The sequence below is a fragment of the Somniosus microcephalus genome, chromosome 6 (assembly GCF_052327205.1).
Source record: "Somniosus microcephalus isolate GS21.2 chromosome 6, FLI_Smic_1.0, whole genome shotgun sequence".
Classification (NCBI taxonomy): Eukaryota; Metazoa; Chordata; class Chondrichthyes; order Squaliformes; family Somniosidae; genus Somniosus; species Somniosus microcephalus.
The window spans coordinates 114,041,465-114,062,016 of record NC_140992.1 but is presented as its reverse complement, the minus strand read 5'-3'; positions in this window follow the sequence as shown (position 1 = coordinate 114,062,016).

Below are 20,552 nucleotides of genomic sequence, written 5' to 3'. Positions count from 1 at the left end.
GATCAGTCAACTAGGTGGTGTAGTGAGTAGTGAGACACAGGCCCTTCACTGTTAGGACTTGGGTTTGAATCCGGCCCAGACTGTTGGGACAAAAGTCTCCTGTGTCTGCTCGGTTAAAGGGCCCTACTTGAAATGTAGGGTAGGTCAGAGAATCGCTGACCTCTTTTGAATAAAGAGTGAGGCAAGCTTCTCCACACTCAGCCATTCTATTTGATGTCTTCATCAATGATGTACTGGATGGTCTATGAGTGTCTGTTCCATAATTTATTAAAGAATGTTGACAAATGATAATGTGTTCTTGTTGGCAGACTTACCTGAGGATCTATTGCCCTCAGTTCACCACCTTAGTGTTACCTCCCCACCACCTCTCTCAACTCCTCCACTGCCTCTGTATTGACAGACTGCCTGATAACCAGTCTTGAATGAGTTGCAATTTCATCCAGTTAAACATTGTTACGATTGAAGTCATCATCTTCGGCCCCGACACAAACTCCCTAAGTTTGCCACCAATTTCATCCCTCTCGTCGACAGCCTATTTGACCCCGAGCTTCTGACCTCATTTACACTTCATCACAAAGAACGCCTCCTTCCACCTCTAACATTGCCTGTCTCCAGCTCTGCCTCAGCCCATCTGCTGCCTATGTCACCTCCAGACTCCACTATTCTAATGCTCTCTTGGCCGGCTTCCCATCCTTCACCGCCCCCACCCTCCCCACCCCCCACACAAACTTCAGCACATCCAAAACTCTGCTGCCTGTACCTGTCCCACACCAGGTCCCGCTCATCCATCATCTATGCTCGCTGATCTTCATTAGCTCCAGGCCCCCCCATGCCTCGCATTTCTCACCCTGGTGTTTAAATCCCTTCATGGCCTCGTCCCTCCTTGTCTCTGTAATCTTCTCCAGCCTACAACCCTCCGAGAATTCTGCAGTCCTCCAACTCTGTCCTCTTGTACATCTTCTCTCCCTTGACCTTATCATTCTTGCCAATGCCTTCAGCCATCTAGGCCCCACAATCTGGAAATCCCTTGCTAAACCTCTCCACCTCCCTTTCCTCCTTTAAGACCCTCCTTAAAACTCATTTATGACCAGCTTTTACACTATCTCTTCCTTTGGCTCGGCATCGATTTTTGCGTCATTACGTGTCTTAGGACATTTTTCCACATTAAAGGCGCTATATAAATGCAAGTTATTGTTGAGTGTGTGAGACGGATGGAGTGAGTGTGTGAGACGGAGGGAGTGAGTGAGTGAGATGGATGGAGTGAGTGTGTGAGACGGAGGGAGTGAGTTGTGAGACACGGAGGGAGTGAGTTGTGAGACGGATGGAGTGAGTGTGCGAGGGGTGGAGTGAATGCGTGAGAGAGGGAATGTGTATGTAAGATAGGGAATTAGTATGTGAAAGAGGAGTGACTGGGTGAGCGAGAAAGAGTGAGTTAATGAGGGAGAGGATGTGAAAGAGTGAGGGTGTGAAAGGGAGCAAGTAAGTGAGAGAGTGTGTGTTTGTGAGGGAGTTGGTTTGTGTCGGAGTAATTGTGTGAGAGAGGGAGTGAGTTTGTGAGGGAGTGAGTTTGTGACAGTGTGTATATGGTTAGAGTGTGAGAGAATAAATGTTTGAGGGAGCTTGTGAGTAAGGAAGGAAGTGTGAGGGAGAGTGAGTGAGGAAGAGAGGCAAAGGTCAGGTACATAATGCTGCTTCCTCGGGTTGAATCTGACAGTGTACAGCCTGTGTCCCCATTGACCCTGAATTGATCTTTAAACCCTATATCCAATCTATCATTAACATCATCCCTTCAACTTTGCTCGCCTCCACCTTTACCTCACCCCCATAGCCACTGACATCCTCATTGTAACCTCCCCACTTGATTTCTCCAATACACTTCTTACCAGTCATGACTTCTACCCTCCATAAACTATGACTTACTCGACACTCCATCATCTGTCCAACACTGACAGCCACTCTGCCGTCACCCCCATTTTTGCTGCTCTCCATTATCTCCTCATCTCCCATTGCACTGAAATCAAAATCCTCGTCCTTGTCCTGTCCATTCCTAAATCTGTGAAATCCTCAGGCCCTACATGCCAGCACACAGCCTCTACTCCAGTGACTCCAGCTCCTTTACCCCCTTCTCACCACTCCACTTTCAGTGGTGGAGCTTTCAGACATCTTAGAGCCACTCTTTGTTGCCTCTCTGAATTAAACCAGTAACTAGTACCAACTTTTTTTTATTCATTCATGGGATGTGGGTGTCGCTAGCAAGGAGAGCATTTTTTGTCCATCCCTAATTGCCCTTGAGCTGCCTTCTTGAACCACTGCAGTCCGTGTGGTGAAGGTACTCCGAAGGTGCTGTTAGGGAGGGAGTGCCAGGATTTTGACCCAGGGACGATGAAGGATTGGCGATATATTTTCAAGTCAGGATGGTGTGTGACTTGGAGGGGAACTTGGAGGTGGTGGCGTTCCAATGCACCTGCTGCCCTTGTCCTTCTAGGTGGTAGAGGTTGCGGGTTTGGGAGGTGCTGTCGAAGAAGCCTTGGTGAGTTGCTGCAGTGCATCTTGTAGATGGTACACACTGCAGCCACGGTACGCCGGTGGTGGAGGGAGTGAATTTTTAAGGTGGTGGATAGGGTGCCAATCAAGTGGGCTGCTTTAGGAACATAGGAACAGGAGTAGGCCATTCAGCCCCTCGAGCCTGTTCCGCCATTCAATGAGATCATGGCTGATCTGCGACCTAACTCCATATACCCACCTTTGTCCCATATCCCTTAATACCTTTGGTTAACAAAAAGCTATCAATCTCGGATTTAAAATTAACAATTGATCCAGCATCAGTTGCTGTTTGTGGAAGAGAGTTCCAAACTTCTGCCACCCTGTGTGTGTAGAAGTGTTTTCTAATTTCACTCCTGAAAGGTCTGGCTCTAATTTTTAGACTATGCCCCCTAGTCCTAGAATCCCCAACCAGCGGAAATAGTTTCTCTCTATCTACTCTATCTGTTCCCCTTAATATCTAGAAAACTTCAATCAGATCACCCCTTAACCTTCTAAATTCTAGGGAATATAACCTTAGTTTGTGTAATCTCTCCTCATAACTTAACCCTTGAAGTCCGGGTATCATTCTGGTAAACCTACGCTGCACTCCCTCCAAGGCCAATATATCCCACCTAAGGTGTGGTGCCCAGAACTGCTCACAGTACTCCAGGTATGGTGTAACCAGGGATTTGTATAGCTGCAGCATAACTTCTGCCCCCTTGTACTCTAGTCCTCTATATATAAAGGCCAGCATTCCCATTCGTCAGGATCTGTGCTATTTTTTGCATTTTTGTATGCTCTTTCCTTTAGTTTTATGCTGTCCCTTACCTCTTTAGTTGTCCGTGGCTGTTTCTCTTGCCCCTCAGGGTTATAAAATGGATCTGAATCACATTAAATTCTTTTTTAAACATTTCTCACTGATTTACCCATTAACAGATTTGCCCAGTTTACTGTAAGAGGGGTGGCCCTGGAGTGTGTTGAACTTCTTGAGTGTTGTTGGAGCTGCACTCATCCGGGCAAGTGGAGAGTATTCCACATGTGTGTAGTTTTTGTTGCCATGGACATGCACCTACTAGGAATAGGGTTGAGTCTGCCCAAACTCACTTCATGGTCCATGCTAGGGCAACAGTGAAATGTGCCCAACTTCAGTTCTGCAAGCAACAACCAGCCTAGAAAAAACAACCACTAACCTAACATGACAGGAAATAATTAGCAGTCAAACAGCAAAAGCAACACCCTATGTGCTTCGCCGTGTCAGCTGCACTGTTTAATTGCAGTCAGCTGGATTTTCCTTCATTGGTCTTTGCACTTAAATAAAACCATGATGTGCACTTCTGCTGGTCCTGACACCTCACTATTGGTAGCCATTGCGTAGGAGGACAATCCAGTGCAGTTGCAACATGTATAGAATCATAGGGGGGAATTTTGCAGGGGTCAGCAGGCGCGATCGGTGGTGGGTCGGGTGGGGTTTTTTTTGACAGCGGGTCGGGATGCTGTCAACCCGCCGCCACGTGTCTTTCCCAAATGTCGGGTCTGTCAGCGCTGAGCAGACCCGACATGCAGCGGCGGGGAAGACAATTAAGGTCATTATGACCTTGTTAACAGAGCATTAAGAATTATTTTCAGCTCACCTTCAGAGTTTACCAGGTCGCCCACAGGGTCCACGCTGCTGGGGGATCACGTCAGGTAAGCAGGGCGGGAGTTGAATGGCCATGGAATCTACTGCCATCTATTACGTCAGAATGGGTACGGTCTCACCTTGGTCCTCAGAATCCCATTACGATTAGCCCCAACGCCAGCAGCACCAGGCACACCAGCAGCACCAACAACAGCACGACCTTCTCCGCAATCAACTGATACTGCACAAGACAGAGGGCATCAGTACCTGAGCACATTGGTGCCCAGGAGGCCAGAGATGGCTTTACCATGGCCAGATTTACTTCACTTGACACTGTACACCCTGGCTGCCACATGATGCACCAGGTTACCACCACCCCAGTACCATAAAGCATCCCTACAATGCTGTGGTAAACCACTGTCATACCTGTCTGTGTCTGTATGTGTATTCCACTAGGTACAGGTCTGGACATGCCTCGGCTGACTCCTCCCACTATTCCAGGTATATAAGTGACTACCTCCCAGTCCCTTAGTATTCTGGACGGGTCGACCACTCGAGACTAGACCTTCATTCTTTAGTTAATAAAAGCCTGATTGTTACTCGCTCAACCTCAGTCTTTTGAGTAATTGATGGCGCATCAAATGCCCAAGCCATTCCTTTCATACTCACCACCATTGCGAGTGGTACCATTACGTCTCACCATTCACTGCAACTCACTAAGCCACTTCCAAAGGTGCACACAAATCTGTCCAAGAATGCATCTAACCAAAAGTTGAGGCTGTCAATAAGGTGTCCATGAATGTACGTCAGATGTTGGAGTTCACTTGTCGCATCTGCAGCACCATGATTAATGTCTGCACAGGCCTGCAATCCAACATGTAGCTTCCTGCATAGCATGCATTGATGTGCACAGTGATGTGATTGACATTGAGTACAACCTGCTCATCCAGCAAATGTACCCCTTTTCTGCCCACAAACTTTGTTGAATTCTGAAGGGGACACGGAAGACTACATGGGTTCACATCAATAGCCCCCTGACCTGAGAAAATCCTGCCATATTGTAAAACTGGATTCTTTTCAACTGTTATGCAGTGTCCATTGGAAATGAGATAAACTGCCAGCTCTCCTCCATCTTTAATATCACTTGGAGAAAGCTCCGAGGGAAGCAAGGGTACAGACTGTCCACTGGTTGGAGAAATTCAAAGTCCACCACCATGAGTGGTTTGGTAGTAGTACCACTGACCAAACAGGCTGAGTCCTAAAGGAGATATCCGGCAGACTGGGCCTGTGTCAGGTGGTGAGGGAACCAACATAAAGGAATAACCTACTTGACTGCATTCTCACCAACCTACCTGTTACAGAGACGTCAGCCCACAATAGCACTGGTAGAAGTTATCTTATCTCACAATCCTAATGAAGAAAAAGGGGGTAATTTTCAGCTTCAGTGCCTGGGCGGTAATCTGGTGGAGCAGATCGCCTGCCCATTGTGGAAACCACCCAATTTTTAATCCATTGGTGCCCAGCCGGTGAAAGTGAAAATGTACCCAAAGTCTCATCTCCACAGTGAGGACAACCTTCATCGTGTAATGTGGCTGCACCACCATGCTGAGTGGAACAGATCTAGCAGCCCAAATCTGACCATCACTGGCTGCAGAATTGTATAACACTGTAATTTGTAACCTCATGGCTTGGCATATCCCTCACTCCATGACCACCATTGGACTATGAAACCAACTATGGTTCAATGCAGAATGTAGAAGGGCATGCCAGGAGCAATAGCAGGCATATCTTGTGCTAAATAGCAGGCCCACCTTAGGTACCAACCTCGTGAAGCTACTACATAGGGCTACGTGCATGCTAAACACCAAAAGCAGCAGGCTGTAGACAGAGCTAAGCATCCCACAACCAATGGATCAGAGGAAACTTCTGTATCCATACCACATCCAGTTGAGAATGATGATGGACAACCAGGTAACTAACAGGAGGAGGAGGCTCCATGAACATCCTCATTCTGAGACACCATGGTGGAGTACAATAAGCAAGCGCAAGAGATAAGGCTGACGTGTTTGCAAGTGTCTTCAGCCAAAAGTGCTGAATGAATGATCCTCCTTGGCCTCCTCCTGGGGTCCCCACCATCATAGATACCAGTGTCCAGCCAATTTGGGTCACGCCACACGACATTAAGAATCAACTGAATGCAATGGGTACACCAAAGACTGTGGACCCTAACAACATCCTGGCTGTAGTGGTGAAAACCTATGCACCAGAGCTAGCTGCTCCCCTAGCCAAGCTGTCCCATTACAGCTATTACACTGCCAACTACCCGACAAAGAGAAAAACCTCCTATGGTTGAAATCCTGCCTGGTGCAAAGGAAAGGTTATGCCACTCCTTTGTGTGGTCTGAAAGTTAGCCTGCAGCAGCTGGCACAGTTCTGTTACTGCCTGTGCAGGGAAGCAGAGGTATCAAAGACATGTAGGCAGAAATTGGTTTGCCCCCGAAAACGGGCACAGGATCGCGATGCATGATCAACCCGTGCCCATTCGGAGTTCCATGATTGCGGCATTCAGCCCAGCGCTCAACACGCTGCTGAGTGGCTGAACACTCAGCAGGGGACCCAAGTTCATGCGAGACTAGCACCAATAAAAGCTAGCCTGCACTACTTAAAGGCAGTCTGCACCTCTGAAGGGGAGGTGCATTCTGCCTGCAGAAGATCATTGAACTGGCTGGGGAAGACAGTGGAAATGAACAATTAATGATGGTACAACAGGGGAGAGAGTGTGGATCAATGTTGTCTGATGCAGCACTGGAGGCCTTGGTGCAGGAGGTCAATAGCAGAAGAGAAGTCCTCTTTCCACAGGGGGCCAGGAGGCCCTCTAGGCAACACAGCAAAGTGCAGTAGGAGCAGAGAGCCGCTGTGCTGAATGCCAGCAGTGTAGTCCTGAGGACCTGGACGCAGTGCAGGAAGAAGTTTAAAGACCTCACACAAGTGGTCAAGGTCAGTGAATTCATCTTCAAATCCCATATCCCACCATCTGCACCGCTAGCCTTACACACTGCTCAATGCACCACACCCCCATCACTCACCTACCAACAATCTCTACCAAACACGACACGACACATACCTTCATAGCTTCACCTCACCGGCACACACTTACCACTTCTTCTTCTTCTTAGGCAGTCCCTCGGAACCGAGGATGACTTGCTTCCACATTAAAAATGAGTTCGTAGGTGACTGATGAGTCCAATGCGGGACCTGCAGTCTCTGTCACAGGTGGGGCAGACGGTGGTTGAAGGGGCGGGTGGGTGGGGTGCTTGGGTTGACGTGCGCTCCTTGCGCTGCCTGCGCTTGGCTTCCGCTTGCTCCCGGCGAAGAGACTCGAGGTGTTCGGCGCCTTCCCGGATGCTTCTCCTCCACTTTGTGCGGTCTTGGGCCAGGGATTCCCAGGTGTCGGTGGGGATGTTACACTTTTTCAAGGAGGCTTTGAGTGTGTTCTTGAAGCGTTTCCTCTGCCCACCTGGGGCTCTCTTGCCGTGCCGGAGCTCTGAGTAGAGCGCTTGTTTTGGGAGTCTCGTATCGGGCATGCGGACAATGTGACCCGTCCATCGGAGCTGATTGAGCGTGGTCAAAGCTTCGATGCTGGGGATGTTGGCCTGAGCAAGAACACTGACGTTGGTGCGCCTATCCTGCCAATGGATTTGCAGGATCATGCAGAGGCACCTCACCGGCACACACTTACCACTACTGCAAGCCTCACACCCACATCTCACAGCTTGAACACATTGTCAGCAATTCAACCATGACAGACACTTCACCCAAACACATCGCACCACATTCACTGACACACATCCCTTTCTCTTGCAGGAAAAGGTGGCGCATAACCACCTCCAGCAGAACCTAACTAACAGGGGGTAGACTCACTGGCATCACCTCACCACCATGGAGGAGACGGTGCTGGTCATTCTTGGGAGGGGCATGGCTGAGCCAGTGGTCAGCGGTGGTGCTAAAAGAGTACAAGACGCGGGTGTCCTCATACATTATCCTTCTTCTCACATTTTATTTCCCCCTCATCTCACAATCTCTTCTGATTTACAAGCTGCACATGGTCTAAGTATGCACATCTTGCTTTCCCCCCTCCCCTCACCGTAACCCTACCCTTGTGCTTTTCTCATTTCAGAGACCCAAGAAATCCAAGCTGCCCAGCCAGTGGTTCAAGAGGAAGAGGGCGAGGAGAGTGATGAAGAAGAAGAAACACCGTCACTCGATCTGATACTCTCAGTCACCAGCTCAGATACTGGCACTGCGTGGAGTTTAGAGGGTAGTGACATAAGAAAACTACTAAGCACTTGGTTTGAGTATAAAACAAGGCTTTAATCAACTGTCTCACAACCATGAGCTCTAGTTGCATCACTAGTTCCTGGTTACAAAAACGTCCTGAGCAAGCTGGGCCCACGCCGGAGTATTTATACTTTTCTTGGACAGCGCCACCAGCTGGCCGCCCAGTGTTATCTCATGAGTCATTTCTACATGAATGGTAAGATTCATGACATTCTTCCCGCCTGAAAGATTTGGAAGTCCGACGACTTCCAGCGGATATAACGGACCACGAAGAGCCGCAGTAATTTCGATTTCTGTTTGTGGCCGGAAGGCACGTCTCCTCGGACCGTGTCTTGGTCCCTGGGTCGCTTGGTTCGTACAGGTAGGTTGACAGGGCCCGTGTCACCTTGATCGATTTGAGGGGGACTGGGGAGATCGTGACTCCGGGTGTGGGACCCCACAGGCTGGCTTCATCTTGCTTGGTAGCTGATGATTGTCCAGCATCCTGGCTTCGGGTGGCCATCCCATCGGGAGCGCTCTGCTCCCCGAGTTGATTCGGCAGAGTAGCCAGCAGATCCCTTGATGTCCCGGGTAGGGCGTCATCCTCAAAGGAGCACAGTGCATTGGCATCATTAATATGGATCCCTCTATTGGTGGGGTCCGTGGGACCGGTTGGACAGGGAGCCAGATCTCGGAGTGAAACGGTGGACTCCCGGCCATCAGGGTACTGCATGTGCGCGTATGTGGGATTAACATCTGTTAGTTCCACCTCGTCGACGAGGGGATCATTCTTGGAAGTTCGAACGAATCTTCAGAGCAGCACAGGGCTGGGAGCTGCCAACCATGATGGTAGGGATGTCCCATGAGTGGAGCAACGCTGGAACCCGAAGAATCGTTGGTGAGGAGTAACGTTGGTGGACGTAGAAAGAAGAGACCTGATGGAATGCAACATGTCAGGGAGCACAGTTTCCCACTGCTGGTCTGGTAGGTTGCGTGACCTCAGTGCAAGACGAACAGCTTTCCAAATGATAGCGTTGTATCTCTCAACCTGTCTGTTACCGATGGGATGATACGGTGTTGTTTTACTTGTGGCGATTCCCCGTTGGGAAAGATAACTTTTGAGTTCGCTTGACATGAAGGAGGGACCCCGATCAAAGTGAATGAAATTGGCCGTACCGCAAAGGGAAAAGACCTGACTGAGGCATTTGATCACTGTGGAAGTAAGCATATTGGGACAGGGGAAAGCAAAGGGAAAGCATGAATATTCGTCCACCATAGTAAGCAAGTAGGTGTTTCGCGTTGAGGAAGGCAATGGCCCTTTAAAGTCAATGCTGAGTCGCTGCATAGGCTGTATAGCGTGTATGAGCGAGCCATCTGATGGACGGAAGAATTGCGGTTTTAATGCCGTGCAAATTCTACAAGTGGAACATGTTCTTTACACGTCTTCTGTAGAAAATAGGAGATTTTTTAGATCACACAAAGTGCAACATATGGGTAACGCCAGGATGGCATAAGTCAATATGAAGATCCGCAAGAGTCGAAGTTGACATAGAAGAGCAGAATGCACGCGTGAGGGTATCCGGGGCCACATTCTCTTTGCCGGGTCGATAATGTATGGTGTAGCCAAAGGCAGCCAATTCCATCCTCCAGAGCTGTATTTTGTTATTCTTGATCTTAGTGCGTTTCCGGTTATCCAGCATAAAGGCCACGGAGCGCTGATCGGTTATAAGCGTGAAATGGCGACGAGCGAGAAAATGACTCAATTTACATACTGCTTTGATGATAGCTGTAGCCTCCTTCTCGACAGGAGGATAATGGAGCTCGCTACCCTGCAAAGTTCTAGACAGAAATCTGGACAGAAATGCAATGGGTCGACCATCTTGATTCAAGGTAGCCGAGATCGCCACCTCCGATGCATTACACTCGACCACGAAAGGGAGATTTTCATCGATGGAACGAAGCGTGGCTTTTTCCAGTTGTCGCTTGAGGAGGTTGAAAGCTGAAATAGCTGTTGCCTCCAACGGAAATTACTTCGCGTGAAGCAGGGGCTGGACCTTGTCGGAGAAGTTGGGTATCCACTTCCCATAATAGGCGAACATGCCGAGTGCCCGACGAAGAGAGCCGAGATTCGTAGGGGGAGGGAGCTCCTGAAGCAGACGAAGTCACTCCAGATCTGGTTTGATGACACCATTGCCCACCCAGTAGCCAAGGATGTTGACTGATGGTACTGATTTCACAGATTTGGACTCATTTAAGGTTAAGTTACGACGACGGAGAACGTCAAAAATTTTCTGGAGGTTGGCATCATGCTCCTTCTGGTCATGACTGTTAAGTCTGTGTGTCCCAGTTATGCTTATTATAAATCACTGGACACAGACCACAAAAATAACTTTAACAGGTCTTTACTATTCGGAGGTCAGGGCTGAACTGCCCAGCAAATCCCTACACAACACTTATATACCGGTGTGGTCACCACCGGTATTACAGTATACAGCAGCCAAGAGAAAGTAGTACATCTCTTAAGGTAGTTCTCTTAAGGTGGAACAGGTTACATACACCACAATCCTCCCTTTTTAGCTTAACAGTTATATCCCCATTTAACATAACATAATAACATATATATATACAACTTCATGCAAAACAGTTCAAAGATTCAGTCTCTGAGGAGGCCTCCTGATTCGAGTTGGATAACGCCTTTCAGGGGTCTCTGATTCTCGTTGCTGGGGTGACTCATCTAGTTGGTCTCTTATGGATTGGACATCATCATCGGGTACATTCACTTCTGAGGTAGATGCTTCAGGTTCACTAACTTCTTCCACGGTTGTCTCTGCCGTAACCATGGGTTCGACCCTTGTTCTCGATTCTACCAGTTGGTCAGCATGACGCCGTATTACATTTTCACCAATATCTACCGTGTACATCAGGGGTCCTTGTCTGGCCCGAATTGTTCCAGATTGCCATTTCTCGTTTTTATAGTCCCGGGCTAACACTGGTTGTCCTATTTCAAAACTCCGAGTGGTCTTGTTATTTATACGCTGGAACTGTTTGTTTTCAACTTCCCTCCGCACATTTGGTTTTAACAAGTCCAACCTGGACCGCAACCTCCTGTTATAGAACATCATGGCAGGACTTTGGTTTGTCACTGCATGAGTGGCGTTTCGATATGCCAGTAGGAATTTGTCCACCTTGTGTTGTAGTGGAATCTAATCTTCGTTCATGGCCTTTATTGCTTTTTTGAACGTTTGTACAAATCTCTCGGCCAACCCGTTTGTAGCCAGATGATATGGGGCAGAGGTATAATGTTTCACCCCATTCTTCTTCATGAATTTCTGGAATTCTTCTGACACGAACTGCGGTCCGTTGTCTGAACATATTTGTTCTGGCAATCCATTTCTTGCAAATATCGTTCTTAGCACCGCGATCGTCTTTTCCGAGGTAGTGGTAGTCATCTTAATCACTTCTGGCCATTTAGAATGTGTTAAATCTGTGAGTTGTTCAAGAAATTAATACTCAGACTTAATCAGTAACAATAAAACAGGTCTTTACTGGTTGGAGGTAGGGACTACACGTAAGTCTTTACTTCATGCCCACAGGCGGGAACTGAGGGGAGATCAGTACCCACAGTACTATTTATACCCCTATGGCCAGGAGTGGTACTGCGTATCACTACGCCCTACAAGTAGTGCAGTCCTGTCCATAGGTTCAAAGTAGCACACATATTACATACACAACATTCCTCCCTTCCTAGCTTTACAGTCATCTCCCCATTTAACATAACGTAATAACATATATACATATATAACTTCAGGTTTACATAACAGAATAACATAGATACATAGATAACTTCATGTCAAAACAGATCACAGATTCAGTCTCTGCGGAAAACAGTTCACAGATTCAATCTCTGTGGTGGAGTCGGTTCACGTTGCTGGAGTGACTCATTCAATAGTCCTTCCATGGATTTAACAGTTTGAACTTCCGAACTGAATTGGCTCCGTTCGGAGGGACCACGTGTGTGATCTGGTAGAGGTGATAATGGTTCAGATGGGTCATCTTCTGTTTTTACTTTTCCTTTTCTGCTTCTTGGAGACTCTCTGGGCTCCATTGTCAGCTGCCACAGCTGCCAGCTGCATGCGCAGTTCCTCCTTCTCTTCCTCCTGTTTCCGTCGTAGAGCCAGCTTCTCCCGATGTTCCGTAGACTTTTGGTGCTCCTCCATGATTTCTGCACTTTGGGAGTCGAAGTTACAAGCTGGGCAGGACAGGACATCGTAATATTCAGTGTCGTCCACCAGGTCATGGTAATATTCGGTGTCGTCCTGAGCTAGACCAGTGAGAGGGTCGTCTATTTCCTCCATACCCAGCTGGACGTTAGCCAGCTCTTGTTCCAAATCCAGACATCTTTCCTGAAGAGACTTCTTCATGTGTACCTCTGCATCCAGCTTTTTCTGGGCTTTCAGCAAGTCGTTTACTAGTGACCTCATTTGTGATTTTAATACTTCAACTTCCTTTGGAGATTGATTGATCGGACTATGCAATCCCTCTACCGGAGCAGCTGTTTCAGCGGTCTGTTGTTCTACATTGACGTGAGTCAGCGTACTTTTGGCATCCAATGGCTGCTCTGTTGCAGTCGTTTCAGTCTGTGTCGTCACATCAGCCATCTCAATGACTTTTGAGAGCTCCGAACCCTTTTCCTTTGAAGATCGCAGCTCGTGTTCAAGTTTTTCCCATTTCAGAGTCTTGTCCCTCAGCATATGAAGGAGTTGGCTGACCGTTAACTCTTCTGACACCAGATTATGGCACGCACCTTCAGAACCTGAATCAGCTTTGATTCGTTCGGCCTCCTCGCGCAGATGGTTGGTGTGCTCCTGCTCCATTTTCTCCATCAGTTGCTTCTGTTGACTTTCCAGATTCTCCCACTCTGTAACAAAGAACTTTTTTATTTCATTCATCTCTTGCTCAAAACGGCAAATCATTTGTTCTAATTGCTGTTGTAGTTTGAAATGGAGTTGAGTTCGAGCCCAGTGTCCCTCAGAAATGGGCACATCAGTAGACTTGCCAGACTCAGAATCCACAGTTAAACTATGTTGTTGTTGCTCAGTGGAATTCTGTGCTGAAACTTTGTCTTTTGCACCTGAGTTGGGCTTACCATCATCCGTTCCAGAGTCTGGGCCGACTATCTTCACCGAGTTCGCACTCGTTATTGTTTGTAGGAAATGCCAGTCCATATTCATTTTCCTAATCCACTCCTGTCCTAGTAGTGGAGGACCTCCTTCAGATATCACATATAAGTCCATTATTTGACTGTCTTCGCCCTTGTGGACCACTGCAACCTCTATTTTCCCGATGGGGTACACTCTTTGCCCCGTGTATGTTTCCAATATAATCCCCGTATACTGTAGGGGAATATGTTGGAATAACTTTCCGTAATCTTTCTTATTTATGACCGTCAATGCCGATCCAGTGTCCAATTCCAGTTTTACTTGGACTCCTTCTATCTGAAGAGTGACCCAAATTGTCTGGAGGTTTGCACCCTTACCAGCGTTGAGTACTCTTAAGCTAGCCAGTTCATTACTGCTAGCGTCTGAATCGGACTCCTGTTCGGTCACCTTGCGTACCTTTGCGTATTTTCCTTGCGGTGACTTCTTGTTGCTGGTCTTCTTCGCTGACCTGCATACTCTAGCTATATGTCCAAGCCTACCACAAGTTCTACATTCTTGGTTTTTAAACCAACACTGGTTCTGATCATGCGTTGTCTTTCCACAATGATAACATTTGCCAGAACTCACACCCAATTTGTGTGCACTGAGCTCCGGTGACCGTAGCTGCATTACTGCCGTGCCTCTCGCTGCGGCTTCGTGTGCTGCTGCCATAGTGACCGCCTTCTCAAGCGTCAGCTCATTCTCCTCGAGCAGTCGCTTTTGTGTATCCTGTTTAAATAAACCACACACAAATTTGTCTCGAAGTGCCTCTGTCAGTCCCGTTCCAAACTGGCAATATTTCGCTAATTTACGCAATTCCAGCAAATATTCAGCATTGCTTTCATGCTGTAGCTGCCTTCTGTTGTAAAATTTAAATCGTTCCGCTAGCATCAGCGGCGTGGGGTTTAGATGATCTTTCAGGACAGTAACAATCTCATCGAACGTCTTATCCGCCGGTTCATCTGGTGATAACAGGTGTTTCAATTGCCCGTATGTCTTCGCACCCATTAAATTTAATAATGTTAGAGCTTTATCTTGGTCACGAATTTTATTGGCCTTACAATAATTTTTTACTCTTTCAACATATATGGCCCAATCTTCGAGGTCACTATCAAAGGTGCTAATATTCCCGTGTTTAGGCATTGTAGATTTGCAATTTCTCAGATTTTATTTTCTTTACTTGTTATCAAAGATGGCGGCTTCCCGCTCTTGCCGTCGTCCTCCGCCCACAAAATGGCGGTTTTCCCGCGCTTGGCGGTCTTCACCCGTCCCCCGACGCCGTCTCCCTTCAGCCCCCGAGTGCGGCCCTTATCTTCGCCGCGATCGCCCGAGTGCGACCCTTATCAGCGGATGCGATCGCTGGATCGCGAAGCGGCTCTCGGCTCTTATCAGGAGATGCGATCGCTCTGTTGAAACGCCTCCCGCTCGAAGCGGCTCTCGCGCCCTATTCCTCCAGCTCCCCCAGCCCCGTTCGTGCAGCCAACGCGGTCGACTGCCTGTCGCGTCGCTGCCCGGCTCAGACAACGGCTTACCCACCACCAAGCTGGAGAAGAAGCTGACGGTCGCCGATGGAGGCTCCGAGGTCAGGATGTCTTCCAGTGGGGTGGAGAGGGTGGAAACCTCTCTGCAACTTCCTGGCTGTGGACGAAGCTGCCGTGGAGTGACTGCCGCAGGGTCCGAATCAGACTCGTCGCCAGTGTTAAATCTGTGAGTTGTTCAAGTAATTAATACTCAGACTTAATCAGTAACAATAAAACAGGTCTTTACTGGTTGGAGGTAGGGACTACACGTAGGTCTTTACTTCATGCCCACAGGCGGGAACTGAGGGGAGATCAGTACCCACAGTACTATTTATACCCCTATGGCCAGGAGTGGTACTGCGTATCACTACGCCCTACAAGTAGTGCAGTCCTGTCCATAGGTTCAAAGTAGCACACATATTACATACACAACAGAATGTGCGTCCACCGCAATTAAAAACATGGAGTCCATGAATGGACCCGCAAAGTCAATATGTACACTTTGCCATGGGGTTGAAGGCCATTCCCATGGATGCAGCGGTGCAATCGGAGGTGCATTTTGCACTTTTTGGCACCCTGAGCAGCTTTTCGTCAGATCATCTATCTGTTGGTCGATACCCGGCCACCACACATAAGCCCTAGCAAGGCTTTTCATCTTGACTCCCCCCAGATGACCTTCATGCAGTTCCTTTAGAACTCTCTTAACTTAGGAGGAATAATCACCCTTGTTCCATACATCAATGTTCCTTGACAGACGGACAGCTGTTCTCGTCTTGCTGAGAATGCCGGTAACAGTGGATCACCATGTGCTGGCCATCCCTTCACTGTCACTTCGTAGACCCGGGACAGTGTCGGGTCGTTCCTGGTTTCTCTTTCAATACTTGCATTGGTGACTGGTAAACATTCGATGATGGTCGAGTGAAATAACTCAACAGGGTCAACCGTCGGTGCCTCCTCCTCTGTAGGTAGTGGCAGGCGCGACAGCCCATCAACATTACCATGCTGCTTTGTACCTTTGAATTCGATCTGATATTGATGTGCCCCTAGGAAAAGGGACCATCTCTGGAGTCTCTGTGCTGTCATCACCGAAACACCCTTCTTAGGGTTAAAAATGGATACCAACGGCTGGTGGTCTGTCAGAAGCATAAACTTTTGGCCCTGCAGGTAATGATTAAACTTCTTTACTCCCCACACAAGGCTGAGAGCCTCCCTATCTATCCGAGCATAGTTGCGCTCAGCGGAGGTCAATGATCTGGATGCGAACGCAACTGGCCTCTCCAGGCCATTTGGCAACTTGTGTGAGAGTACTGCCCCAATACCATATGGAGAAGCATCACAAGCCAAACGAATAGGCAGCGTTGGGTTGAAGTGAGCCAACACTTCCTCTGAGGTGATCAATGCCTTGCTTTTGCGAAAGGCCCTCTTACAGTCCTCGCTCCACTTCCATGGTACTCCCTTCTGCAAAAGAGCGTTCAGCGGGTGCAGCACCGTGGATAAATTTGGCAGAAACTTATGGTAATAGTTAATCAACCCTAGGAACGACCTCAACTGGGATACATTATCCGGAGCGGGAGCCTTCACAACAGCTTCGATCTTGTCAGGAGACTTATGAAGCCCCTCCTGGTCAATGACATGACCACAGTACGAGATCCGCTTCTGAAAGAACTCACATTTCTGGCGATTAACTTGAAGTCCATATTCTTTCAATCTGGTGAGCACCAGTTCCAAATTTGCAAGGTGTTCCTCGTCATCATCTCCTGTAATCAGAATATCGTCCAGGTAACATTGTGTGCCTGGAATTCCCTGTAATACCTGCTCCATGGCCCTCTGCCAAATTGCTGGAGCCGATGCCACTCCAAAAACCAGTCTATTGTACCGGTACAAGCCTCTATGCGTGTTGATCGTGAGATACTGGCGTGACTCTTCCTCAACTTCCATCTGTAAGTACGCCTGCACCAGGTCTATCTTGGTGAAGTGTTTCCCGCCAGACAACGAAGCGAAGATATCCTCAATCCGCGGAAGCGGATACTGCACCGTGTGAAGCACCGGATTAACAGTGATCTTGAAATCTCCACAGATGCGAACCTTCCCCGGTTCCCCCGGCTTGTTGCTCGATGAACACTTCATGACGGGAACAATGGGCGTGGCCCACTCACTCCAGTCTACCTTAGACAGTACTCCTGAACGTTCTAGCCCTTCCAGCTCAGCTTCCGCAACAGGTCGTATCGCATAAGGTACCGGTCTGGCTTTGAAAAATTTCGGGTTTGCATGTTCTTCAACCTTGATGTTTGCCGTAATTCCTCTCAGTGTTCCCAGTCCCTGTTGGAACACCTCTTTAGCATCGTCCAATATTCTGGACAATCGTTTAGGTTTGACATCTTTTTTACCGGAATCTACCGTTAGTGCTTTTAAGGAATGCCAGTCCATATTTATTTTCCTAATCCACTCCCGTCCCAGTAGTGGTGGACTTCCCTCAGGTAGCACATATAAGTCCATTCCTCGGCTTTCTTTGCCCTTGTGGACCACCTTTACCTCTATCTTCCCGATGGGGTATACTCTTTGCCCCGTGTATGTTTTCAATACAATCTCCGTATCCCGTAGGGGAATATGTGGGAATAACCTTTTGTAATCCTGCTTATTCATGACCGTCAATGCCGATCCAGTGTCCAATTCCATCTTCACTTGGACTCCTGCTATCTGAAGTGTGACCCAGATTGTTTGGAGGTCTGCTTCATTACCAACATTGTGTACTCTTAGACTACCCAGTTCATTACTGCTGGAGTCTGAATTTGACTTCTGTTCGTTCGAACTGTTCTCTGTCACCTTGTGTACCTTTCTGTACTTTTCCTGCGGTGACTTTTTGTTGCTGGTCTTCTTTCCTGACCGGCATACTTTAGCTATGTGACCAAGCCTGCCACATTTTCTGCATTCCTGATTTTTGAACCAGCACTGGTTCTGATCATGCGTTGTCTTTCCACAACGATAACATTTTACTGTACCCAAGACCATTTGATTGGTGCTGAGTTCCGGTGACCATAGCTGCATTTCCGCAGTGCCTCTCGCTGCGGCTTCGTGCGATGCTGCAATAGTGACAGCTTTATCAAGCGTAAGATCATTCTCCTCAAGCAGTCGCTTTTGTGTTCCTTCTTTTAACAATCCACACACAAATTTATCTCTCAGCGCATCTGCTAGTCCTGTTCCAAACTAACAGTACTTTGATAGCTTACGCAGTTCAATTAAAAATTCAGCGTTGCTTTCGTCTTTCAGCTGCGTTCTTCTGTAAAATTTAAATCGTTCCTCTATCATCAGCGGCGTGGGGTTTAAATGATTTTTCAGGACAGTAACAATATTCGCGAAAGTCTGATCCACCAGTTTATCTGGTGATAGAAGGTGCTTCAATAGCCCGTATGTCTTCGCACCCATTGAGCTTAATAAGGTTAGTGCTTTCTCATCATCTGGTACCTTATTTGCTTTACAATAAACTTCCATGCGTTCTACATACGTGGTCCAATCTTCGATATCGCTATCAAAGGTATTAATGTTCCCATGTTTAGGCATCCTTGCAAGTTTTTAAATTTTTCTTTTTCTCAAAATGGCGGCTTCCCGCGCTTGTCTTCTTCCCCCGCCTACTAAAATGGCGGCTTCCCACGCTTGGCGGTCTTTCCCGCGCTCGTCTTCTTCCCCCGCCGACTACAATGGCGGATTCCCGCGTTTGCCTTCTTCCCCCGCTGGCTGCAATGGCGATTGCCGTGCTGCTGCCGTTCTCGCCTCCCCAGTGGTTCTCAATTCCCTGACGCTGCTTTTACTCCCCCGCGGTTCCCGTGGGCATTCACGCTTCCCCTGCTGTTGCGCCTCTCAGCCCCGCATGCAGCCCGGTCCTTTACACCGGCTGCGTTTGAGTTCTCCGCGGCTCTCGTGCCTTAAGCTGCCCCAGTCGCTGCGCCTCTCGGCCTCGATTGCAGCCCAGCCCTTTTCACCGGCCGTGGTCGAGTTCTCCGCCCTTTTTCCTCCGTTTTCCCTCCCCCACTCCACAGTCAACGCGGCCGACTTTCTGCTCGTGTCGCTGATCGGCTTACCCACCACCGTGATAGAAGGGATGATCACTGCCTGTCGCTGATGGAGGGCTTCGTGGTCAGAATTTTTCTTTTTAACCCGGGTTCTCGATGCCTCCCGTGCGATGGTGCTCAGCAGGATGATGAGGGCGGATGCCTCTTCTTGACGCCCGTTCTGAGGACGAAGCTGCCTTGGATGTAAAACTGCTGCAGGGTAAGATCGGACTCGTCGCCACTGTTAAGTCTGTGTGTCCCAGTTATGCTTATTATAAATCACTGGACACAGACCACAAAAATAACTTTAACAGGTCTTTACTATTCGGAGGTCAGGGCTGAACTGCCCAGCAAATCCCTACACAACACTTATATACCGGTGTGGTCACCACCGGTATTACAGTATACAGCAGCCAAGAGAAAGTAGTACATCTCTTAAGGTAGTTCTCTTAAGGTGGAACAGGTTACATACACCACAATGACCAGCAATGGTGATATTATCCAGATATGGAAAAGTGTCCGTTAAGTTCTCCTGTTTGACTAGGCTATCCATTGCCCATTGAAAGATGGCCACCCCATTGGTGACCCCAAATGGAAGGCGACAAAACTGGTAAAGCCGACCATTGGCCTCAAAGGCCGTAGACTTTTTGTCAGAGTCTTTTAACTGTACTTGATGGTACGCGCTCTTTAAATCAAAAGTTGAAAATACCTTGTAGTTGGCAAGGTTATTGACCATGTCATCGATGCGTGGTAGTGGGTAGGCATCCAGGTCGGTATACTGGTTAATAGTTTATGAGTAATCGATGCAAAGACGTTTCTTGTGTTGCTTCAGAGGATTTTTAACAACGACGACTTGTGCCCGCCAGGGAGATGAACATGGCTCAATGATACCATCAGCTAGTAGGCAAGAGATCCCTGCCCTCTGCCTTGATAAAGGATAGATCATCTTGGCTGAAACATCGTGATTTAGTGACTATGGGCTTACATCGGGGGGAAAGATTGGCAAACAAGGAGGGCTTGTCGAGCGAAGCCGCCGAAAGCGCACAAAACAGTACTTTGGAAATAGTAAGCTCCGGCTTTGACCCTCCAAACTCGAAAGTGAGTCTTTTGTGTTGTTTCTGGAAATCCTGTCCCAGGAGCACATCACTGCATAGGTTTTTGAGCACCCCGAGCCGGGTGGAGAAATAAGTGCGGCTATTGAGAATAAGGTCGACAAGACAAAAGCTGGAAGAGTTGGTGGTCAGTGTCGTCAGAGCCATTGCAATTTCCCTGTCCAAGGGGTAAATACGCAGTTTTAACTTACTGACAGTCTGTTCACTAATGAAGCTGTC